General features: G+C 33.1%; 1 protein-coding gene across 3 annotated transcripts in view; it reads left to right on the top strand.

Annotated features, from left to right (window-relative positions):
- The window catches only part of LOC119633339 (probable nuclear hormone receptor HR38), a 103,628-nt gene that overhangs the window by 72,533 nt on the left and 5,955 nt on the right, over positions 1–25,140 (top strand). Inside the window, exon 1 of one of the 3 annotated variants that reach the window (XM_038026846.1) lies at positions 23,984–24,054. The exons of the other annotated variants lie outside the window; for them this stretch is intronic. The gene's annotated coding sequence lies outside the window, so the exon portion shown is untranslated. Of the gene's footprint in view, positions 1–23,983; positions 24,055–25,140 lie in introns of those variants that run through there. 3 annotated transcript variants of the gene reach the window in all.

Here is a 25,140-nt window from a genome sequence, read left to right as displayed (position 1 = left end):
ACAGCAAAAAGTTGTTTAGTGTTGTCAATTATTCGGTGCTTATAAGTCACTGAGCTTTAAGACATGGTGTCCGATTATACCATTCTATTATCATCAGGGCGATCATTCTTCTTCCAAAAACTATATTGATTTCGGGAAATTCTCGAAGGTATTCGTAATAAAAGAAATAAAAACACTATAGTGAGACACCACCACACCAGCACATCATTACATATCCTGTTATTATTATTATTATTATTATTAATTTCGCCAGAGCATAAATTCTAAGACTAAACTCTTAAAAGCACTAGCATCTAAGGCTATCGGCTTTTATTAAAAACTCTACCGCACTTGAGATTCGAACCCACGAACATTGACTTGCTAGTCGAGATTCCTCGCCATCGGCTAATCAGGCGGATACATATCCTAAAAAAGTTCATTTAACACAATTGTTCATGCAACTGCGTTAAATGGGAGTACGTCGAAGAAGAGGTCCGATCTAAACTGTTTTTAATAGCGTTCGCAGTGGGGCGAAAACATGTCGGTGTACCAAATTTCATTAAAATTGTTCAAAAATTGGCTCCTCTAAGGCGATCATAAGACGACAGGTAGAGAGACGACAGGACAAGCTTAAAAAGATTCATAAAATGATTTTGAACCAATCGGTACAATAGAAGATGGGTCAATCTCAAGTCCTCCTAGGAATTGCATACATCCTCGCAAGTTAAATACACCCCTGCAAGAATCAAAAAATTATAAAAAAAAATTCTTTTCAAAATATTTTTAATATTTAAGGATTTTACTACTTTCGCTACTTTGTTATTTGTGTGAGTAATAATTAGAGAGCACACATTTTTCATTATAGGGTGTATGCAGATTGTTTGTCTTTGCTAGCAAAACACGCAGTATTCATAAATACTTGTATAGTTCTTTGACATCCTTAATTCGACGAACAGATTGTAGTCTATCTCTCGGATCGGGCCCATCTCTCGGAATATAAGTCGTTTTGAACCTAAAGAAATCCCATCGGAGTTAAGTACCAACAAGTAGGACAAACGGTTGATAAGTCATTCGTCTGCAAATCATTCTATTGATAACCTAACAGCGGAACGGATCTTGTTATGTGCACTTAAACGAAACACCGGCCGCCTTGGTTACTTGGCCGCACCGCGGGCTTCCAATGCGATATTCCCCCCCCATTACGATCTTGTTCTTTAAACCGAAGTTACAGCAAAAGATGAAACTATGGTAGCTAAGAGTAACTTAAACCCAAGTGCGGGCAAAGTCGTGAGAATTGTTTTGGTCTTCATAGGTTGTTATGCTTATTAGACAATAGTAGTATCAAAAATAAATGCACACTGTCATCAAATGCATCGATTTCATTCAATCAGTTCACGCTTATGATGATATTTCATCTAAAGCATCAACTTAAGCATCATCTCAAACATTAATATAAGATTTTATATGCATCAGCATTGATGGACATCCAAAATTCATTCCGCAAAGACAATAAATCAATAAATGATTTAACTTTTTTGCTTCGTGATTACTTATATATATATATATAAGTATGATATACTGTTCATACCGATTTATCTAATTATTTCGACAGATACTGCTCAGAGGTGAACTTAAAAAAAAAAAACGTAAGCAACATATGAAATTCCAAATTGCTTACTAATTTCAATTTGAATAAATTATTGCAAAAATTTGATGCACACACACACATTGACACATTGACAATTCACAGACGTTCTAAATCGTTAAATTGTTCTTAACTTAATTAAAAGAATGAAAAAAACGATTCATTTCTTCATATGACTAACAAAGATGTTAAGTAAATTAAAAGAAAAAAAAAAATAAGAAACAGCAACAACAATAACAACGACAAAGCCGCAAAACAATTCTAAATCTAAATTTAAAATATAATATAAAATAAGAAGAAGAAGAAGAAAAATCCAGTTTCATGACAAGATTAACTCAATAAAATATAAAATTCATTAAGATGCGTTCATGCAGACACATACATGGATACACGAACGTAACTTTATTTATCAATTCATGCATCTATAGATTTTTTATTCTGAAAAACTTATAATATTCGTGCGTAATGTTCAAAGTTTTGTGAAGGCCGTCTTGGACATTTCAGCGAAGACTTCAGAAATGCGTACGCAATGATACATAGATACATAGCGAGCGAACACAAACATTCATACGATATCACCATTCATTCTCCATTCCTCAAAGTATCCGTAAAATTATCTATATTTTGTTTTTTTTTTTTTTTTTTTCAATAAGTATACTAATTCTATTGTCCCAGTTGCAACAGCTAACGGTACAAAGTGTATTTAAATGATGATAAAACCCATACCTAAAATCTATTTAAAAAAAATTCTATTGATAGTAAAGACAACAGTAAGAGTTGTTCCCAATTCCATACAAATTTTACAAACATATCTTCCCAATCACTTTATATACGTTGATGTATATAAAATTTATAAACGGAAGTTTCTATATGGTGCAGCTTCCGCACTTCTTTTAAAGACTGTAAAGATATTAAGAGTAAAACGTTTTGTTTGATTTATGGCAGTCAGCCGAGACTGCAGAAATCAAGTTTGCATTCGTGCTTTAAAGAGAAAGACAGATGAATATATACTCATCAGATCAAAAGACGGTCGCAATTGTTCATGGATAGCGATACTGGCTGGAAGTGGTGGGTGGACGGCAGTAGAGACGGGCAAAAGTAATGATGGACGAAGATAGTTACGCACGAAAATGCTGATGGACGGAGATACCGATAGACAGAAATAGTGACAGCCGGAGGTAGATACTGACCGAGTGACATACAGATGAGAGAAATAAGTATAGAAAATGTACGGTATATAAGGAGGTATATGTATATAGAACACACCCGCATAGAATATATAAGACCCAGGTAGAACTGGGCCGTAAGAGATACGAAGGAGAGGCTCGGTGACTTCCGAAAAGCTGGACGTAATTAATGAACAACAAACCAGAAGCCAGTGAAGAAACGAAAATGTCTGTAAATAGATCGCCAGACAGCTTGATAAGCGAGCGGACAGAGGGAAGGAGAAAATATAAGAAAATCTGGCCAGATAAAATAATGGGGAGAATTCGTCTACATACCTATGTGATATATACATATATGATTAAGATTGAAATAAACTTCATACTCACTACACAGTCACTATCCAGTTTGTATTGAGTTTTTGAATGAATTTCTAACTGTACGTTTATATACATACATACATACACACAACGCCTAAAATTTCGAATAAGCTTAACCGTTGAAAGAAAGTCACACTGCCTACCATCAGACCGTGGAGAAATGGTTGAGGTTTTTTCCAAATTTAAATGAAAAAAATTGGACTTAACCTGTAAAAATGAATCGTTTTTTTTTTTTTTTTTTTTTTGTAAACTTAAATTCCATTGCATTGATCTAAAGCATTCGTACATCATAAAAGTATGGAATTTAGGTGAACCGGGTTCGCCTGAAGCGAACACCATTTGTTTTCTTTTTTTTTTTTTTTTTGTTTGTTTGTGTTCGCCTATAAATAATAGAAATTAAATTTTAATATTATATTAAATATATGCAATTGAATATGTGTTTTATTCGCTTGTCATTTTTCATAAAAATCCGTTTGTTCCGTAATTAAAACGAATAATTAATGAAACACCTCTTTTCAATATAACACACACACACACACATACAGTATTTACTTAACGCCTAACAGAAGCATTTTTATAAGCTTTATATAGTGTTCATTATGTGCTTAGTTGTATTGTAGTTTTCAATTGTTCTCCATTTTTACTTAAATTTTTATTTACATACATTACTTTTATATGTAGATAAACAAATTAGCTATTAAAAGTATAATATTTTAAAAAAGCTCATAGATATTTGCGTGGGTTGCTGTGGTGTTTAGGTGAATATGTGAAATAATAGCATTTTATTGCTTTATAGTTTTGGGTAGATAGATGATAACATTGCCTGTTGTACCGTTGCTAAAATAAAATAATCAATTGCTTAATTTGCCAGACAATCTAAGAATAAGATCTACTTGGGGTTGTCGTAAATTTATAAATTGTGGTTTCATGTTAAGTTGCGTTGTTTATTTTATTCTTCGTCTTTTTTTCTTTTTTGTAAGAAAACTTGTTTTCTGTTTTATGGATAATCTAGCAGTAGATAAAAAGAGGGAGATTGTTAACGATACCGGGCACACGTTGTAGAACGGAAATTCCAAATTATCATATTTAAGAAACATAGATAATTAATTATTAGAGTTAACACCAATTTAACAAACAAAAATATTTTTCTTGAAAAATTATATAGTGCTGAGAAGAGCAACACATAGTATAATATAAAGTGTTTTTTTTTTTTTTTAGCTTTTATTTAAGATAAAAATCTGCATATGTTTGCTCATCAATTACACGCAAAACTTGCAGAGAAACTAATAAGCAGTTTAAAGGGAATATCCACTAATCTCTTAATAGTTCCATTTCGGCATTGCTAAGCATCAGTCTTCTTAGAATCAACTACCATTATAAGCTTGTATTGAAACGTGCTTACGATAAGAACAACTAAAAATATTATAGTGAGACAAGGCCCATCATTAAATACCGTACACCATTTCGCTGAACACAACCATTCATCTAATCACTTTTGAAAATAAGGCCTTAGATTGCAAGGGATCGAAATATTGGTCCGAGCCAAACCATTTTCAATAACTTTGTCCAAGGGCAGAACAGAACAGAAAGGCGATCAAATTTCATTAAAATATCTCGAAAATTCTGATTTATAGGTTAAATAAGAAGAGGCAAAATAGACGGACAGACACTCACAGACAGAAATCAAATCAGAAAATGATTCTGAAATCAATCGGTATAATGACAAGCGCGTCTGTCTGAAGTCCTTCTAGGCATTGGATGCATCCCCTTTATCACAACTTGGATTGTTTATTAGTAGGAATATCATAGAGCAAGTTCATCTTTACACATATATATGCATATCGTCGTTCCTACGAAAAATAACCTCACATATTGGTCCATTATAGTGACTTGACATAAGACATGATCAGTGAACGTGTTGTCGCCACTCCCGTCTAAGAATTAACTTCAAAAGTTCACTTTTACAGGGAAGCAAGGCGTACTTAGCAACAGTATGCCTACAGTAGAGCAAGTTCATCTTTACACATATATATGCATATCGTCGTTCCTACGAAAAATAACCTCACATATTGGTCCATTATAGTAACTTGACATAAGAATCGATCAGTGAACGTGTTGTCGCCACTCCCGTCTAAGAATTAACTTCAAAAGTTCACTTTTACAGGGAAACAAGGCATACTGTTGCTATTTTATTAAAAAAATTTATATGAAGATTCATATTAGATGGTTAGATTTTCATTTGTGTTTACTATATTTCAACTGATTATGCTAAAAATAACCGACTGGAACCGAAGGATTGGAGCTATATAAATTTTGTTAAAAAATGTGCGACACACAAACGGAAGGTAAAAGACCCTTTAAGCTATATATTCCATCTTGATCCAATTCGGGATTGTCTTGTCTGTCTGTCCGTCTTTCCGTCTGTAATAAATACTAAAATATTGACGTCAAATTTAGCAACGGCAGTTCAGTATTAAAAACACTTATGATCGATCAGAGGATGGACATGCAGTACTACATCGGCGTATTCTTTTCCACAGATAAACGATAAAAATCTCGACGAAATCTACTCTGCAGTGACTGGAAAGAAATAAGAAAGAAATACCTCTAAGCCTATAGGCAATATCGCATCGAGCCAATACTCAGTTTTTTCGTTTCATTTGTTTACACACGCCCTGCATATAAAAGACTCGACCGCAGCTAAATATAATTTTCTTAATTTTTACGCTTGATCAAGAAATTTTTATAGAAAGGTTTTCATAATTCGGTATCTTTGCAGGGCGTAGAAAAAATTATATACTCACACTAATATGCAGGCAGAAAGAGAAAGAAAGAAAGAAGTTTCTTCTGCGGAGCGGAGCTTTGAAACAGTAATCATTACATCAAAAGATAGATAATTTATCGTTAACCATAGTCAGTTGGTACATAAATGAAAGAAACTTAAGTTTCTTTAGAACAAAGGGAAGTCTTTTCAAGCTTAACGCGTCAACGAAGACTGTACCAACAGGCTTTAGTTTACAAAGACTAAACGATCTTGACAATGCAAATAAATCGTAGGTTTTCAATCGCTGTAACAGCCTTAAAAAGTCGTTTCTTGATAATATATAACCATAATGAAACAATTATTTCTCGAGAAGCAAAAACCTACTGTCCCTTCATGCTATTATTCTTCGTTATAATATTAATGTCTTGTCTCAATGTTTTAAAATAAATTGCCAAGTGTTTGTAATTAAAAGTGAAAGTATAAATTGACCTAAATATAAGTAAAGAAGACACATTAAATGGAAACAAAAACTAGCCGAATAAACACCAAAGATCTCTTATTACCCGTACACGATGCAATTGAAGATGATACATCATTAGAGTGAAAAAAAAAAGAAGAAAAAAACCTAACACAACATTTAACGATTACTTAAGAAAACTAAAAACTCTAAAACAAGGAGAAGGAAGTCTATTACCATCCTCATGAAACTTCAACGAACTATGCAGTAAGATGAGCTCACTCGCTCACAACACTAACAACAACAACAACAACAAATGATAGCATCAAATGAAATGAAATTGTTTAGTTGTTGGCTCCAGCGGGTACCTGTGTACAAGCAATAACGACCACAACAAAATAAATGCAACAATACAATGAATCATAAAGTCTTTCGTTTCTTCTTTTCTTTGTACTGGTTTGGTTTGGTTTATTTGGCAAACAAATTAAAGAAGAAGAAAAGATTCCCTTTTTGTTTTCATACAATATTCTCACCGAGCGTAAGAGATGTATATACATTTACATAAATTTCGCAATACTTTGATTAGGTTCAATTCAGACCATTACCGGCAGGCTATTACTAAATACAAAAAAAAATTTTTTTTTTCTTTTTTTTTTTTTTTTTCTTAAATTTCAACATACATGTGACATGACACGAATTCTGCTCAGGATGGTGTTTGTTTCAATTGTATGTTCGCTATCTCTCTTAATGTTGGGTCGTAGTAGTGTGTTAGGAAGTCATTCATTCATTCATTCGTTAAATCTCTTTTAGGTCACTAGTCACATTTTATAAAAGTATCACCATATGGTCTTAAGTGTCAAGTCGTGTTATTATACACACACTCGTCTCACACTCGTGGTCATTCACTTACTAAACGTTAATGTTAACTTAACTTTAACACATAGCATAACGTGCGATGCCACTACCAATCACAATCACATGATCTTCTCATCGTCGCTAAGCGAAGGGATGTATTAACTGCCTGTTATAGAAAAGCGTTAGTTACGATTAGCTCGATCGCTTGATTGTTACATTTCAAGAATAAGCTCAACTTACAATTTACAGATGCTTTACAAAGAATATATAAAAAAAAAAAAAAAAAAAATATTCAAAATATATGAGAGACAATTATCGGTAGTATAGTATTATATATGAAAATTGCGATCAATTCGTTCTAATGCACAATATGAAACTTTCCGTAGACGCTAGTTCCAGTCTCTCTGGCTCATTGTTTAAAACTTTTTGTACCAAAATATTTCGTTCACAACCCTTCAAGTTGAAGGTTTTTTAGGTGTTTGGGTAAAAAAAAAATGCACATAATGTAAATGTGGGTCTTGGCCTAATCATGAACATTGCTGAGATGTTTATTGTGCTCAATTCTTCATGAAAAGACTTGCTTGATCCTAATAAATAAATACTTACATCGATTCGTTATATCTTATAGATCATAAATTGTTGATGGAAATATTGTTTGCTTCCGATACCAAAGAGCTTTCAATGTTTTAACAATCGAAGGTGTGGTTATGAGAAGATCATGTATATTCTCGGACTTCCTTGTCGTACTTGCCTTAAGTGTGTGTCATGTGTGTTATTTGATCTTCTAAACATCGTAACACCGCAAAATTTCGCAGATGCAAAGCGTTTTTTCCGACTTTAACATACGCGCTATAACGTATGCGTTATCTCTCTCGCAAACCGCTGCTGTTTTCTACTGCACCCTATAAAACCACTGATTATTTTCTATAATACCCATTGTTTTTGAGTTTTACATTTCCTAGACTTTTTTTTTATTTTCACTTCCTTCCGTTCCGATTGATCTTCTGATTTCTTCCAAGTCGATGATTGGATCCATAGCTATAGTAACTATTACATATGTTTCATTTAACTTACATTTCTAACGTAGATAAAATTCTAAATTTTAATTAAACCCCTGATCAACTTCAGACTCGATCTAGGCATGGCCTACAATTAATTCAAATTTTGTAAATAGATTAGACGTTCTTGCAGTTAGATTCATATTGAAAATGATTTAATGATTAGTCAAAGGTCAAGGCCGTAGTAAAATATAAGTTGCGAGCATCTCTGTTTTCAATAAGAAAAGAAATTCGTTTTTTCGATTTATCCTTCTACACTGCAGCAGATACAAAGAGTACAATTTTCACCCACAATTGAATGTATGATCCTACAGGAATGATTTCTAGGCAATAATTCTCACATTATATCATAGAAAATCAAAATTGTATTTGTTTTTTTTTTTAAATGTAAAGGTTTCGGTTATCGACCAACTCCTTAAATGATTTTCTGATTTTTTACTGTTCCCAATGAATTCTTAAGCTTTTCACTGAAAATTAATTTCAAGTACATCAAAGAAGATTAAACTAACGTAATTAGATTTTTTACTTACTTTTACATTCCTAAACTACACTGAAGTACACACACAGAACATAAATTAATACTACATTGCGAGTGTTTTACCAAAAATCGTGTTAGCAATAGCGAAGTGTAGTTCATAGCCACATATATAATCCCTTTTTTTGTGGTTCGGTACATCCACAAGCATCTATTTTACCATCTTATCAACATGAATCCTTAAGGTGATGCATGAGTAAAACTACTAGTAGACAAGTCAATTTTTGATTCTATTGAATCCCGTTCTTCGATAGTTTAGGATGACAGTTTTCGCTCTCATTCATTAATTTAACAACTAGTACTTATTGACAATTAGTACGAGTGAATTGTATGGTATTAGCGGTCCAATCAATACTTCATTTTCTTAATGCGAAAATTGTGTTAGCAACTTCTGCCTCTTAATCCGTCCTATCAATGTTTCAATAGGTGCGCGTAACGTCTTCCTTCAAACGTCTTCTTCGCAGTCCTGCGATGATGCACCTTTACAATAACATTTGAGTGACATCCCTAGTAGACGAACTGTGTTGCATCTCTTTGTTCAATTGCCTCGATTGACAATTTTCTTTTAATTACGAGTGAAATATGTCTCTACCGTAGCTGAAATTGAACTCATGTCTTCCGGGTAAGATCCAAACACTCTTGCGACTATTCCTTACAAAGAAAAAGGTTTCCATTTTTTTTAAAAGTTTCCGAAGAGACACCTTACTTACATACTTAGAAACACTTAGCCGGCGGCGCTTTTTCAAAATTTTAAATTCTTGAGATGTTTTTTTAATTAAAAACAAAAAAAAAAAAAAACAAGAAAAAAAAAACAAATAATCGATGACAAAGTCTTTTTATTTTTTTTTTTTTAAAAATTATGTAAAAAATTTCCATTGAAATTTATTTTCAACGGGTTACCATCATCCTCTGTAGAAACATTATGCTAATGATGCTCATCTGCATTTAAAATTCATATTGTATGGCTGATCAATCGATCAATAAGCTCGTAATGAATAAAGAAAAGTCGTCAATGTGTTTGAAAGAAATCACCTTATTGTTGCTGGCTGGCCTGGCATTGCAAGGCACTTCATCAGAGAGTCTTATAAAATCAAATGCATGTAAACTAACTTTGAACCGCAGACTCATTGACTCAATGGCCTACCAATGTGCCAGCAGACTGTGTTATGTGTATGAATGTAACAAATTTCTCAAACACAAATATTTTGGGCCAGGCGATGTTATTTGCTTGTGATTGAATAAAGCACCTCATATAGCAAAGCCAAGCCAAGCTAAGCCAAGTCAAAGTAAGACAAAAACATTTAAGAAGTATCTTGTTATGAGGACAGAAGATGGAGGCATATGCACTCTTATACAAGCTCCATTAGTAAAATATACTGCTTAGGTATTATTGTTGTTTTTATTATTATTATTTATTTTTTTTTTTTTTTGCTTTATTTTTATTTAAAATAAAAATCAATGAGTTTTTTTTTTCTTATTATTACTTTTTTGCGGCTGAGTGGTGTTGCAAACTCCTTTAAAAAGATAGAAAATAATATATATTAACAACAATATTATATATTTGTAAAATTTATACACACGTATCTACCTACATTGTGTTAAATGTATTGAAAATATAAAAAAAAAAAAAAAAAAAAAGTTTTTTTTTTTGGAAAAAATAGCCAAAAAATTAGCAAACTTATGTAATTCCCCTAAGAAGATACATAAAGGAGTTTTCTACTATTACTACCACTACTTCTTCTTCTTCTTCTTCGCTTTGTTTTCTTCTTTTTATCTGAATTAAGCTTGATTTTTTTTTTTTTTTTTTTTTTTTTGTTGTATTTCACTTTTGTTAACTTTACGCTTTTGTACTCTTTTCAAATATTTTCCTTTTACAGTGCAGACAAAGTGGAGGATTTCGTTTTGTTCAGTTTCAGTTTTATTTCAGTTTACATGACATGAACTGCTTGGCTGACTGGATGGTTGCAGTTTTGTTAGTTTTTGTTTATGTTTGTCCGTATGTTTAGCAATTTAGTATAGTATCTTCTTCGGCTTTGTCTTTATTTGACTTCATGTTATCATGTCATTACAATAAATTTTAAATAGAAAATGTTTTATAAGACCTTTACAACATCATACCAAGCATACAGTATCCCCAACATCCAACAATCAAGCATTACATCTATGCCTATAAAAATGAACAGGCTCTAAAAAGAAAAAAAACATTAAAGTATGTTAATGCAGCAGCGATATTGCAGATGGCAGTAGCACTGGCCCCTTTAAAAACTGACTATGAAAATTGATTTCGCTTTAGGATGAATCCTTGATGTCTACTATCACCTCTACTAGGTTTTTACTAGACGTGAATGTGTCGACGGGTAAATTGGAACTACTTTAAATGACCTTTACAGGCATTGAAGTTAGGTATCTACTATAAGAGGCACATTACTGATAAATTACGCATGAATAATTAGAATTAAGAATGGACGGACAAATGAAGAATAAATAGGCGAAAGGTGAAATGGGGGAAATGAAGGACAAAGACAGACGAAGAAATGAATAGACTGGTCAATACACAAACGGTAGGCTGAACGGAAGAAGGATGAAGAGATAGACGTACGGAACCCAGACTCAAGAAGGTGCAAAAGCAACTCCGAGTGATAAAAGGTGTGAAGGGTTACAAGATCATTGAACGGACAGACGAACAGAAGAACGATCAAGCGGACTTAAGAGAACGTCCAACGAATAGACGGAATGGGTGGACGCGAGTTAAACGATTAGCGGATAGAGGAACGGTCAGTGGAACAGACTGGTGCAAGAGTTGTCTTTAATCAATTTAAAATCTCTCATTGATCTTACATGGTTTACACAATTTTTGTCTTTTTCATCTGTAAGTTACAAACGAAGTGACAAATTTAGTAAATCCAGATCCTATGAGTTTTGAATAAAAAAAAAAATAAAAAAAAATAATTCTTATGTTTGGCGCATATTTTGGTTATTTTCCCATTTCCATATAATGACCAAAACAAATCTCCCTGGATATGTGGTTTTATTTATTTATTTTTTTTTTCTTCACTGATGATAAAGGAGTTTTTGGAAATTCGTCTCTTAAGCATTTCAGAAATTGTATTGTTTTGCTATCTGCTTGGCGGTGATAATCCGCCATCAAACAAATCGCAAATAATAAAATAACAATAAAAATGTATAAAGATATTTTAAAAATCAAAAACATAAAAAAAAAAAATCGAGACATCAAACAACATATGTATGTGTATGTGTTAGCAAGACTCAGAAGACTTATAATCGAAGACCGAAAATAATAAAAACAAAAGAATTACACAATTGAACATTTGGATTACTTACCTACTCCTAGACATTTGGGTTACTTACCGCTTGCTACATATATATATATATATATATTGGTTGCCATAAAGCCCCCAAATCATTCCTCAATTTCACAAGCATAGAGTTTTCATTCACTCCACACTCTGATAGCCATCACATCAAGCCAATCCTTTTTTGGTTACCGTTTTATCATTTTTGTGCTTTTTCTTTATTTCCTTTGTTTTATTTTCGTTTTCCCAGTTAGTTATTGGAGTGGTCGTCATTTTTATTTTTATTTTTATTTCGCTTCTTCTTCTACTTCTGCATTTCCAGCCATCGAAAAAGCAAAAAAAAAAAGTATATGTATATATATATATACATATATATTTAATTAGCATAATTTTGCACACAAAAATACATTATGAACAGAATTTCGAATTTTTGTTGTAATTGCGAGTTATTGTTTGTTAGCTATAGTGCTATGCTTGCCAACTTCAAGGGGGTGCACAAGAAGTATAAAGCAAATTAAATACCATTACTTCATCCATATCTATTGTTTTATTCATTTGCAAGGTGGTCCCAAATAAATTTCTTACTCTATCGTTGCTCAAACCTTTCTAAAACACTGGAAGCGCTATTGATTTGCTTGTCTTGAGTTCATGAGAAATATCAGAAAAGAAAAATCTTTTTTTTTTTTCTACTCAATAAATACATTTATAATATATACATATTTGATACTCAGAGGATCAGTTAGAATTACAAAAAAAAGAGAAAATGTTTTCCTAAAAAAGTACAACTAATAGTCTTAGCCGTTAGTGCTCGTCCCACTTTTACTCCTAGAATCTATTCTTTTTAGCAATAATAATAATAATAAAATTTGTTAGCAAACGATTTTAAAAAGAAAGATGTAAGAGAATTATATTCGATCATGATCGAATCTTTTATGCCCATCACCGTTATTGGAAAAATGACTAAAAATGAGGAAAAGAACTAGATTTTCATACTCTATAAAGCTGCATTTTTTTTTCTTCCAGAAGAGCAGAGAAAATTTACGTAGCATACATAGTGGGCATCGTGGGTAACATAAAAGTAGTACAGTAATACAAAGAGTATCAAACAAGACGGAAAGCAAATGTGTTAACGGCTTTTGTTGTTGTTTTGCATAGGCTTTTTTCAAATTCTCTTGCAAATTTGTAGGCGACATCTTCATTTTTGCAAACGCGAGAATGATCACCACAGATACTTCCTAGGTGGGGAAAAAGGACAGATGGACAGAGTAATAAGCGTGAATGTATTCCAATTTGAAATTTTTGAAGGTTGCTTCAAAGGTTGAAAAGGAAGGATGAAAAAAAAATTAAATTTTCATATTCTCCGAGTTCTTAAATCTAATTAATGATAGTAGCGGTAGTAGCATGTAACCAAGAAATATAAGATTTAGCAAAATACGAAAGAAGAAAGGCTGCCTATCGGTGGTAGTTCTAACACACACTTTCATTCACACATTCATAAAGTAATCTTCTGAAATTTGAAACGATGTTAGAGTAGGAAAAAATACAAAGTTCATAAGGCAAACAATTCCAGCAACTTGCAACTCTCATCCCAAAAGGTCTCTCAAAAATCAGCGTGAAGACTCTTAGAGGATCGCAGAAATACACATCTACCACATAAGGGTGGGGGAAAATGACTATGAAACAAAATTGAGTTACCATACTTCATAATGTAACGAAGCTAGCGGTGAACATTAAACGAACGATGATCCCAACGCCTAACATTGTATGCAAACCTAGCAATTATATTAGCTATGTACGCCACAAGAGACAGACACTATCTCAAGACAGCATACAACCTACGACATTAGAAGGGCATGGACCAATCTCCGTTTAATGGGAAGAGGTAGATACACATTAGTAGTAGAGTACCCCAGAGAACCCCAGACTTTACCACATACTACATCAACATGGTTCCCAAACAAAAAGCCACTGTGGAGTACAGCCCGATGAGCTCTTGCGCTAGCAAACACTATCAATTTCTACATTTCCGAAATAAAAGCTAACACGAGGAGAAAGATTGTCGACATTTCCCACCATAATCACGTTAGTCTTGGAGGGAATTATATTCAACGAGTTATCAAAAGTTATTTGTAAGACACGGTATGATATGGAAGCACTGCGACATGCATACTCGGGAATAGCAGGCACGCCTCGGGTTATTAGAATAATCCGTGCGAAATGTAACCCAACTATACACTATATATATATATATATATATATATATATGTTGGATAAGTATTTTCAAGATCTGCTTTGCGATTTGCGACCACTTTGTATGCGTTTTGACAATAAATTGTTTGCAATACATGAATGAAACCCTTAAAGAGTTAAAGCAATCATCACAGGTGTTCTATAATCGAGTATAGTATACTCTCCTGTAAACCGTTCTTTTTTTTTTTTTTTTTTTCTTTTAACCATATCAGACAACCATAAATTATTGCGTTATTTTTCCAAGAAATCTTTATTAACCGCTTTAATAATATTTAATCTTTCATAAGATGAAGTTTACTTTTATACTTTTTTCTATCTACCTTTGCTAAAAACATATGCATTTTTCTTTCTTTTTTTTTTTTTTTTTTTGTATGTAAATATCTCGGATTAACTTAAGCATATCTCTGATATATAATACGTAAAATAGAAAAAAAGAAAAAAATGCCAACAGAATAAAATTTATATAAATTACTGAAACAAAAAAAAAAAATAAAAAAATAAAATACAATATATTTCGGTTTAACATAACAAATGCACAAAAAGCAAACAAAAAAAAAAAAAAATAATGAAAAAATTACAAAAATATTTTTGGCGGTTTTATCTAAAAGCTTTCAATTCCATCCAACGCTAACAACAACAAAACCAACAACGAAATTTACTTTTAAGAAGAAAATTCATACATAGCATGCGTTTAACATAAAAACAACAACAAAAATATTAGCAAGCAATTTAACGCTAATTTAAAATTTTGACGAAAAAAAAAAAAAAAAAATCAAAATCAAAGACGATGAAACTCACACACTTGCTTATGCATATGAACACTCTCGAATGAAGAGAACCATTTTGGAAATTCTTTACATGTTACAAGAGTGTTAAAAACGCTGTCATATATTTTTTGAATTATTGGTAATAGTTAACTATGCCGTAGTTATTTATTCATTCATTATAAAAACGAAAAGCCATAAGGAAACTGTATTCATTTTAAAGCGAATTTTGAACACCCTCACTTGGACCCAATGCAGACAGCAAGTGTTTAAAAGAAAATCGTTTCTAAAATATATACATTTTACTACGTATCGGAATGAGTTCTAAGCTAAGTTAATTGCACAAGAAAACAACGTTAGGCAATGCGACATCTCCTCGGATTTGAGGCAGCTTCAATGGCTAGGTGGTGGGGTCAATGTATTTTTATAATAAATTTCCCACTGCTGATCAATATTTTACTGCATTTTGTATTTGTTGGTGCGTCCTTTCATCTTGATTGTCCCATATATACTCCGAGCTTGTATTCCTAGAAAACGTTAACAATGTCAACGGGCATGTAAAAGTAAATGCTTTTAATATTAACAACCCACGTCAGTTTGGATAGATAGTTTCCAGTCTTTGGTAAATGGCTTAAGATCACACTTGTAAAACATAGGAAAACCTCGTATTTGAGTTACATAATGTGAAGCCAAAAATACTATTTGCTGCAGCTCATACTACAAAGAGAAATCGAAGCAAGTCGTGGCAAAGGCAGAAAACAATTATTTTGCCTTGAGTTTAGATGTCAAGGGACGGGCTAAGATAGTGACGGGCTTTCTGCAATTATTAGAAACTTGTGAAGCACGTGAAGCATGTACGTAACACGAACGTGAAGCATATACTTGACTCCGATCGATCGAACCTGTCCTATGCCCGCTATTGCTCTCTGCTTGTTTAACATACATTTAACAGTTACTTAAGAATGCTTAATTTCATGGTATATAAGGATACCCTATCATTCAGAACGAGAGCTCGACCATGCCCTCCTTTCTGCGTGGAGCGAAAACTATTTAATTTCTCAAATATTTAAGGCTCCCATTAATTTGAGTAATCTCAGCCATCACCAAATCGAATATGTTTCTTAGCAGAACGGCACAGACCATGATCTTCATGGGGGCATTGGTTCCTGACACTCGACATTGTTTTACCGGCTGACGAGACTTTTAGTTAGATTCACCTTACCATTCCGAAATTGACTTCACTCGCTTTTTCTCATAGGCTTTTTCTAAGGAACAAACTGGGAAGGAAGGGAAACAATACAATTTTGCAACCGTACTCATCAGCCCACCGAGCACTTCTCTATTTATTACCCTTCCATAGTAAAGCGATTAAAGAGAAAAGAAGCCATCATGGATATTCTCTTTTCATATAAAGCTTCTTTCGATATATGCCCAGCACCTATGCCGATATTTATGCAGGAAATGGAACTTCATGAAATAAGCTTAGGCAGGCAGGAAACGTAAGATTTCCTTCCTTGCGTTTATGGATACACTGTTGAAGGGGAAGATTTTTACTTACAAGACTTTTAAGTTGACTTGTATGCCTCTTGATAGAAGCTTTTGGTATTATGCACGTATACAACTGCCGCATTGACGAGCAAATTACTCGTCCATTCAATTATTCAATTCATTCGTTCAATTATTTCAATTATTATTCAATTATTATTCAATTATTCAATTATTCAAGCATTAGCTTACTTGATCGTAATTTCCATTCTCAACATATCTGATATCCGAATTGTAGAGATTATTTTTTGAAAGTGGGTGTTAACGCTGACTGATAGAACGATCCATTTAACATTAAAATAGAAATCATGCACATAACGGAAAGTAGACCTCGGTCCGTTTTCATTCGCGATTTAATTCAGTGAGAGTTCGCTAATCTTGTACACGAAACTCGTAATTCTTGATTATTTGAAATTTCATTTTGAAATTCAAAAAATCTTCATATTGTTCATCATAGTCAGAGGAACTAAGCAATCGATGGCAATCACTCCACAAACAATCTGTGACAATATCTGATGCTTTTAGCAAAGGCAGGCTTGGGATGATGTTACAAATGGAAGCGCAACTTCAGCATGCCTTCAGGCTTCAAGTGAGAGAGGCTAACAAAAAAAGAAAACATATGTCTAAGAGGTTTTATCGATATAATAAATTCATAAATTTATATGCAATAACAATATGTACATACATTTGCACATCCAAGCATAAATGCATACACTCAGGCAAACAAATAAAATAAACTTTGAACTCACAAGATTTCGGATGGGAATGGGTTTTTACACACGTGAATGGGATCACATGCATCTCTTATATGTATTTATCTATATATTATGACATTAGTCTCTCTATTAGCAAAAGCCTCTATGTGTGTATGTCGTCGGTATATCTGTGCTTGATTTTATATATCTTTTATGAAAATGTTTTCGTTTTTTACAAACGCCCACTTACTTATTTTAGATGTAATTGTTGTCATTGTCTGTCTGCCTATATATATATATATATATTTGTTTGTTTTTATTTTTTTCTTATGTATTTCTTTCTAAAACTAAAAATTACATTTTCTACGCGATTTGATCGGTTCGCGTTCCACACGCAAACTTATATCGAAAGTCTTAATTAGAAATATCCATCTGTATATCTTTGGACACCTCTCCTTAATGCATGTGTGTTTGTGTATCATATGGCGATTGCACATATAACTCTTATAAGCCTCTGTTTGCCTCTGTCTGGGTTTGTTTTTAAATAACTAATGATGTTGCTTTAAAGATGTTGCAGTTTCGAAAAGTATTGTGTATATTTGGTAAATTTATACATATATACGTTTGCAATGATTTGTGGTTCGTTAGCCAACAAAAGATCGTAATATTGCTTTGATATATTCAGTTTTATGTTCATATTAAATATCAATACGATCAAGAAAATTTATTAATCAACACTGATGTATATCATGCGCAGTACACTTATCCGTTGTGATGATTTATAGAAAATTTTGGACAATGCGTCATAATTAGTTTTAAGATACTTTCACCATATTTGCACCGTAAGCTAAAAGAGTTTTCCCATTTTGTTGCAAAGACAAATTTCGACTTGGACGTGAACAGTAATAAATTGGTTTTAATATTTCGTATAGCTTATCTCAATTTCCATATAACGCACAATAATGAAACGGTTGTACGCAAGGTATTCAAAATACTGCACGCGTTCCCCGATAGCATCATTTCAAGTTTGGAAGCAAAAGAAATCCGAGTAATGAAACCGAGAATGTAAAATTCGGATCCTTTCTCACGAACTTTTTCAGTTTACTGGACCGAAAGGTTACAATAATACTCTCGTCTTATTGTTTGACCAAATGTTTGAATGCAATCAATTAATAAAAAGTATTGTTGTAGCTTTTTTAAATGACTCCCGCTATCTCAAATGTTAACGAGTTAGATAGAACCGCACTCACCTCAATCCACAGATTCTTGGTGAAGCAACAAACCCATATTAGTAAGCGGCGAATAAAACGCAATATGCTCCTTAGAAAAGGATTTAAATTCAAAGAGAAAATGCGTCAAATGCCGTCCTATTAAATGCTCCTTCGTACCGGAAACATTGTATTATCGTGTCCGGAAACTAAGTTGAATTGGTTTACAACCACAACAATCTTTATTTATTCATCACCTTTGCAACCCTGAGAGTATATTCCTTATTAACAACGTGTCCTGACGATAAAGAACAACATCACGATAATTGAAGAAAACGCTTAACATCACTTTGCTCTTGAGCAACTAAGGCTCGCTTTTTTTGCGTCATCTTGACTTGATTTTGTATGATATTCGCTTGATTGATCGGTTACTTCGAGATTGTATGCGTAGATGCAGGTCTCATTTCCTATAATAGTCACAAATAAAATTTAATGCAATTTCCTTGCTCAACAACGTGAACAGTGACGCGACGTGAAATTTGACGCAGATGTCTGTGTTTTGAAAATAAATAAGAATTTTTGAGATTATAAACAAATACACCCCTGTTTCCCTACCCTGTACTATATTGCTCCGTATCAGATGCTTACACGCTTGACTAAGGAATCTTAAATTAACACCTGATAGTCCTTTACTACAGATCTCATATTTTATCAACGATTTGGTCAATAATAAGACTTTTTTAAGTTTCCAGCGTGTTCTTCATTATTAAGAGGAAAACACCTTGAAGTTATATGTAATATATGCAAATCAGTAAGATGCACGTTTTCAACTCCGATTTATTCGACCATTCCGACTTTTGAAACGCATTCGAAGACTTTCATCAATGCAGAAAAGCATTGTCAAATCCAAACACTTCCACGAATTCGATGATGGATATCAAATCGAAGGGCTTGGATCGAAGATATAAAATAGATATTATCGCGGCCGAATATAGTTTTCCCGACCATAAGTTATATCAAAATAGATCCTATGGAAATATAACCCTATAATGATGTTTGCGAAACTGTACGATGATGGTTGGTGTGGTCGAGTCTGTAACTTTATGATAAACGCGCGGTAAACATTTCAAATCAAGATATTCGTTTATTTATTAAACTGATATAAAATAAGTAAAAAATGAAAATAAATTTTCGTAACAAAGCAAAGAAACAAAAAAAAAAAAAAAACAAAAATGAATAAATAAAATTGAACAAATCTCATAAAATATTTGATGGTCTTATAAATCACACAAGCCAACACACTTTTATATGCATAAGCGTCGGTAAGCACACTTCACCATGGTCTGGGGAGATTAAAAGCAATAACTATATGCGTTTTGCGTACCACATAGAATAAAAGCTGGATGCGCTGTAAACAAAATACAAAAATATGATAGTTAGATAGGGGGAGACCGACCGGCTATTTTGTAATGCTTTAAAGTGTAAACTTAGCCATGAAGTTTTTAATTTTTTTTTTGTTTTTTTTTTCTTTAATTTACACAGATATGTATTTTCATTTATCGTGCATTTAGTTTTGTATGCAATCTTTGAGGTGCGCGTATTGCTTATGTGTGTGTGTGTGTGTGTGTGTGTGTATGTATATGCTTAGCTTAATATCCACGCATTACAGGAGACGTAAAGCCGATGTGTTTGCCGCCGCTGCTGCTGATGCTGCTGCTGCTGGCAGTATACGAACAAACACATCTTACTTGCGATTGCAATTCATATTCGCAATGCAATAAAATTAACAAATAAACAAGACAAGACAGTGTTTGGACAACTAACGAAATGTAGGTGAGCAAGTGGCAGGAAAAATAAACTACTAAAGAAATAAAGAGAAAAAAAAAACATGCAAACTAAAGATGTTTTATTCAAATATTGTTGATAGAAAACGAACTTTGAATCGAAATACATTTCAAATATATTATTAAATTATTTCATTCCTAATATCTTTCAATAATAAAAATTGATCAAAGTTTCTTTTCGAAGAAAAACAATCGATTATATATCATACGCCCAAGTGCCATAATAGGCATAATAGATGTCAACTAACAACATTCTCAATAGTCGTAGATTCAATTCTCATGTGCGCTCAAGGTTTCAATAAACCCGATAGCCTTAGATGCTTGTGCTTTAAGGCTTTAGTCTTGGAATTCATTTTTCTTCCTAAGGCAATCACTTATCCTTCTTATTCTTCCATTCTTCATATTACTCGTTATTCGTCATAATTCAATTAATTGTCCAATAGAGGTCCTTCTGTTTTCTTTACTCGCTTTACATACCTGTTGCCACTGCATTTTTATCTCGTATCCCCACGCGCAATACACTTTCGTTCTCCTTAAATCCATAAAATTGTTTTACTGCACAAGTCTCCTAACAAATTTAACATATTGCAATTTGCGTATATCTTGAAAAATATTGCAAAGCCTACTAACAACAAATAAATATTGGTATGCAACTGTAAAGCAAATTAAAAATCCATGTAGACTTGGCATGCAATTGCTAGAGAAGTTAATAACTGTATTAAATGAATTGCCGCCCAACGGAAACGTCTTTTAACCGGGTTTCGAATTTTTTTTTTTTTTCTTCATACAACAACTCGTACTGTCTCTTTTCCTCTCCATCTTCCTCTTTATTGCTTTCTCTCTCCTTCCTTTTTATAATCATTAAAACAGAAAGGGAGTAATACTAAATTAGTTGTTATGTTTGTAACTTCTACAAGTAGACATCAGGGAATTTTTTGAAAAAACAAATAGCTATGAGTAATGAGAATAAGATTTTGATACCATTGATCCATTTCCTGTTTGCCCGTGCATCTATCTGTCTGTCCTTTTCAGATGAGACCGTTTGGTCGAAAGATGAAGAGCATACAACGTGTTGAGTATGCCACTATAGTTACCATCAAAATGAATGAAAAATTTTTAACTTTTAATAATCCATAGCAATTATAAGTAATAAGGATTTCAATATAATTACCTACGAAAAGATACTGTGAGAAAGAAAGTTATGACGATCGGTATATAAATACTGCTTTTGCCTACAAAAGCATGGCAACTATAAAGCTTATAAGAATTGTTTACCTCTTTAGCTCTTTATGAAGATTTCTGAGGATCAACTAAGATTTCATTCCGAGAGACGAGTTTAATAAAATATTTAATGCATTTGTCGGAGGTTTGGAGGACATCTAAGATTCGACCTAACGTGTGTATAACTTTCTTACTTGTTACGCGTACGACTGCTTAAATCGTTTGCAGGTATTTCAATTAAATTCAAGTCATTTACTATTTAAATTAATGGATTTGTGCGTTTTTTTTGACACAATCATAATTATGGGATTATAATCAATCAAAACTATCTGAAAATAAACAATTCGTAAAAAAAAAGGACACTTAAGCGTCCATGCTTGTAGCATTGCAATACGAAACAAGTTAGGACCTTCAAATTTCAGAAAATCATGTTTAATGAATTGCATATTATATGTGCAGATGTTAATAAGTAATGTGGTAGTTAGTGGTCGACATTGTGGGAAAAAATTATTTAAAAAATTTCAAAATTTACCAAATTACATAAGTGTAGAATTTTGCAAGTATTGAGATTTATAATATTTTATGTAATTCATATATAAATTTTATCACTTCTTCTTTGCAAATACTTTAAATTAATTGCAAATATTTACGAGATTCAAGTTCTTGTTGGCCATTGATGGACATTGGACCTTGAAAACGGAAATTGATTTAGCTAACATAGCCCAGAACGGGAATGATTCATCGTTCAATCATATTCATTCGCAAATATATATACATATATATATTTGTATATATGTTGTAAATATCAAAAATTAGAAATTTCTTGCGTATTTCTTTAAAAATTTACCCTTACAAATACTTCGAGCAAGTCTCTCTGAAATGATTGACAAGTCCTTAATCACCAGGAAGCAACCTTCCTTTAAGAATGAACGCATTTCTATGTTTACAGAGCCATTTCGAAAAAATTATTCTTTGCATTTAAAGAACTATTTCTCTAAATAAGGAACACGTCCACACGTCCAGTTCCACTATTACATGGTATTTTTCCATGGAACAGAGAACAATATCTCTGCTAACTTTTAACTGTGACACGATCTTAATTTTTGTAAGATTTCATGTTTGCCTTATCGATTCCGCGTAGGCGAATAGGTAAAGGTGGTGAGTACAGAGTCCATGCCCACAAGTTCAAATGTCGAAACAATTAAACGACACATGGCCATACTCATATTAAGTGCCCAATAGATAAAGACACTATGCCGCAACGACACCCTTAAAAGTCACAAATCTTAGAAGCGCTTACAGAAAGAAAAAAAGGCAAAATTACGAACCTATGTACATGACTTCATTCTTAATCCGTTAACCCGCTAATCGTTTTTCTCCTGCCGGCAAATGCGTGACGCGACGCGTATGTGCAGTTGGGTTTCCCCTCTCTAGGGAATTTATTATTTGGGAATTGAAACGACCTGGATTTGGGATTTCCGTAACAGTACATATTCATAGACCTTGAGAGTACTGCGGACGGATCTTTTATTAAAAAAAAAAAATGAAATTCCAATACTCTGGAATATATGGTGGACTCGGAAAATTATTCTATTTTTATAGGACTATCGCTAGGAAATGCTTGGAAATTTTCTTCGTCGTATCTCTGGTGGTTTATGAGTAATGAGAAAAAGCTACCTTTTCCCTTTTGAAAATAGACAACTTATTTAATCTAATTCACGTTGTGCCTCTTTTTGACCTATTTAGCCTACTTCCGACAAGCGAATACCGTGCAAATGGGATTGAAGCGGTCCAGTTCGAAACTCAAGGTTACATTGACGATTTTCTTAGATTATCGCTATGAGAATCATGAGTTTTAGGTGTCCGCTCAATAAGACCTCTCATGTATGACAGGTGTTTGCAGTTTTACTGCACAATATTCGCGTAAAAGTGCGACGGAGTCCTAACAGCAGAGAAAGGGCTTCAGCGAGTTTCGTGGCATCTATTATTATTTCAAAGTCGCAGGAGCTTAACATATCGAGGCGTTTCGTAAGCCTGGTCTAAAGACATAAATAGAGCTCATGCGGCTTTCCTCTTTTCTACTTGAACGGTAGGGATTATCGTGATCAGTGAAAGATGCCGGTTATCGATTACTACCTGCCAACTTAATTTGCAGAATTATCACTCTTCTTTTAACTGCTATTTTTAACATGTTAATATTGGTATTACTTTTTGAATTTTTCAGTTGCACTCGGTCAAGCTTGTGCTTTGATTCCATTACAGGCGTTATTTGCTATAAACATTAAAGTGGGATACGTAAAAACAATGTAGTAGGACACGGCCAACAATTGAATATCGATCCAATACTGGATCGATTTCTCTCGAAATGTGTGACTTGTAAGTGGAACACAAAAAACAAGACTGGCAGACAGACAGACAAGTGGATGAACGGATGGACAAACTTAAAAGGTAGATCAATGGATGGACAGGCAAGTGGATAGACGGATAGACAAACTGAAAAGCTGGGTGGACGGACGGACCGACAAGTGCATAGATGGATAGAAAAACTTAGAAGGTGAATGGACAGATGGACAGACAAGCCTAGATCGATTCAGAAAGTGACTCTGAATCAGTTCATATAATAAAAGCTGGGTCTATCTCCAGCACAGATAGTCGCAAAGTTAATATATCCTTACAACTCAAGTAGTGTAGAGAGAGATAAAAACTAGAACAAAAAGTTGTTCCCGGTAAATGTACTAATTTTAATTTTAATGAATTATACTAGAGCTCGTCTCTTTCATAATTAATTTGGAACGTAATCGCTTGCATTATATCCCGCTTCTTTTATTATTTATTATATCCATTTTATTATTACATGGCACAAACGGGTGCATGCAAAATGTCGGCAGACATTGTTAAAAGGTGTGCTACACTCACTGCTTTTGCTCGGAACTTGACTCCATTTTAGGAACACACGTGATTGTCCTACCAACCCAGCTTATCATTCTCGATCAATTTCCTGTGGTTTATATCGCCCTCGGCTACAGATATATTTAAATAAAACATTCCCATGTTTTAATATCGTGAACATTGCCTTCTAAACTTCATTTTAATCGTGCCTTCATCATCCAATGTAATAATCATTTTAAAATTAAGTAGAATGAAAGTCGTTACGTGCAATATTTTTTTTTTTTTTTTGTTTATTCATTAATTCGTTTACATTTTTTTTTTTCAAAATAACAAAAGTTTTAATAATCATTTTTAATTTTTCACGCATTTTAAGCAAGAAATCATAAGCTACTGGCGTTAAAGCTTTCTAATGCCATTTTTAAATGCAGACACAATTAACAGATTCCTTCCTCACCTGCTACATAACTAATGCGGTTGCCCTTTCCTTGCGAAAGGAATACATGTGCATACATATTTTCAAAATGTCATTATAAATCTCTAAAGACTTGCTTTATTATTGTTAAATAAAAAAAA

The sequence above is a fragment of the Glossina fuscipes genome, unplaced genomic scaffold (assembly GCF_014805625.2).
Source record: "Glossina fuscipes isolate IAEA_lab_2018 unplaced genomic scaffold, Yale_Gfus_2 2, whole genome shotgun sequence".
NCBI classification, from domain to species: Eukaryota; Metazoa; Arthropoda; class Insecta; order Diptera; family Glossinidae; genus Glossina; species Glossina fuscipes.
This window is presented reverse-complemented; position numbering and strand designations above follow the sequence as displayed.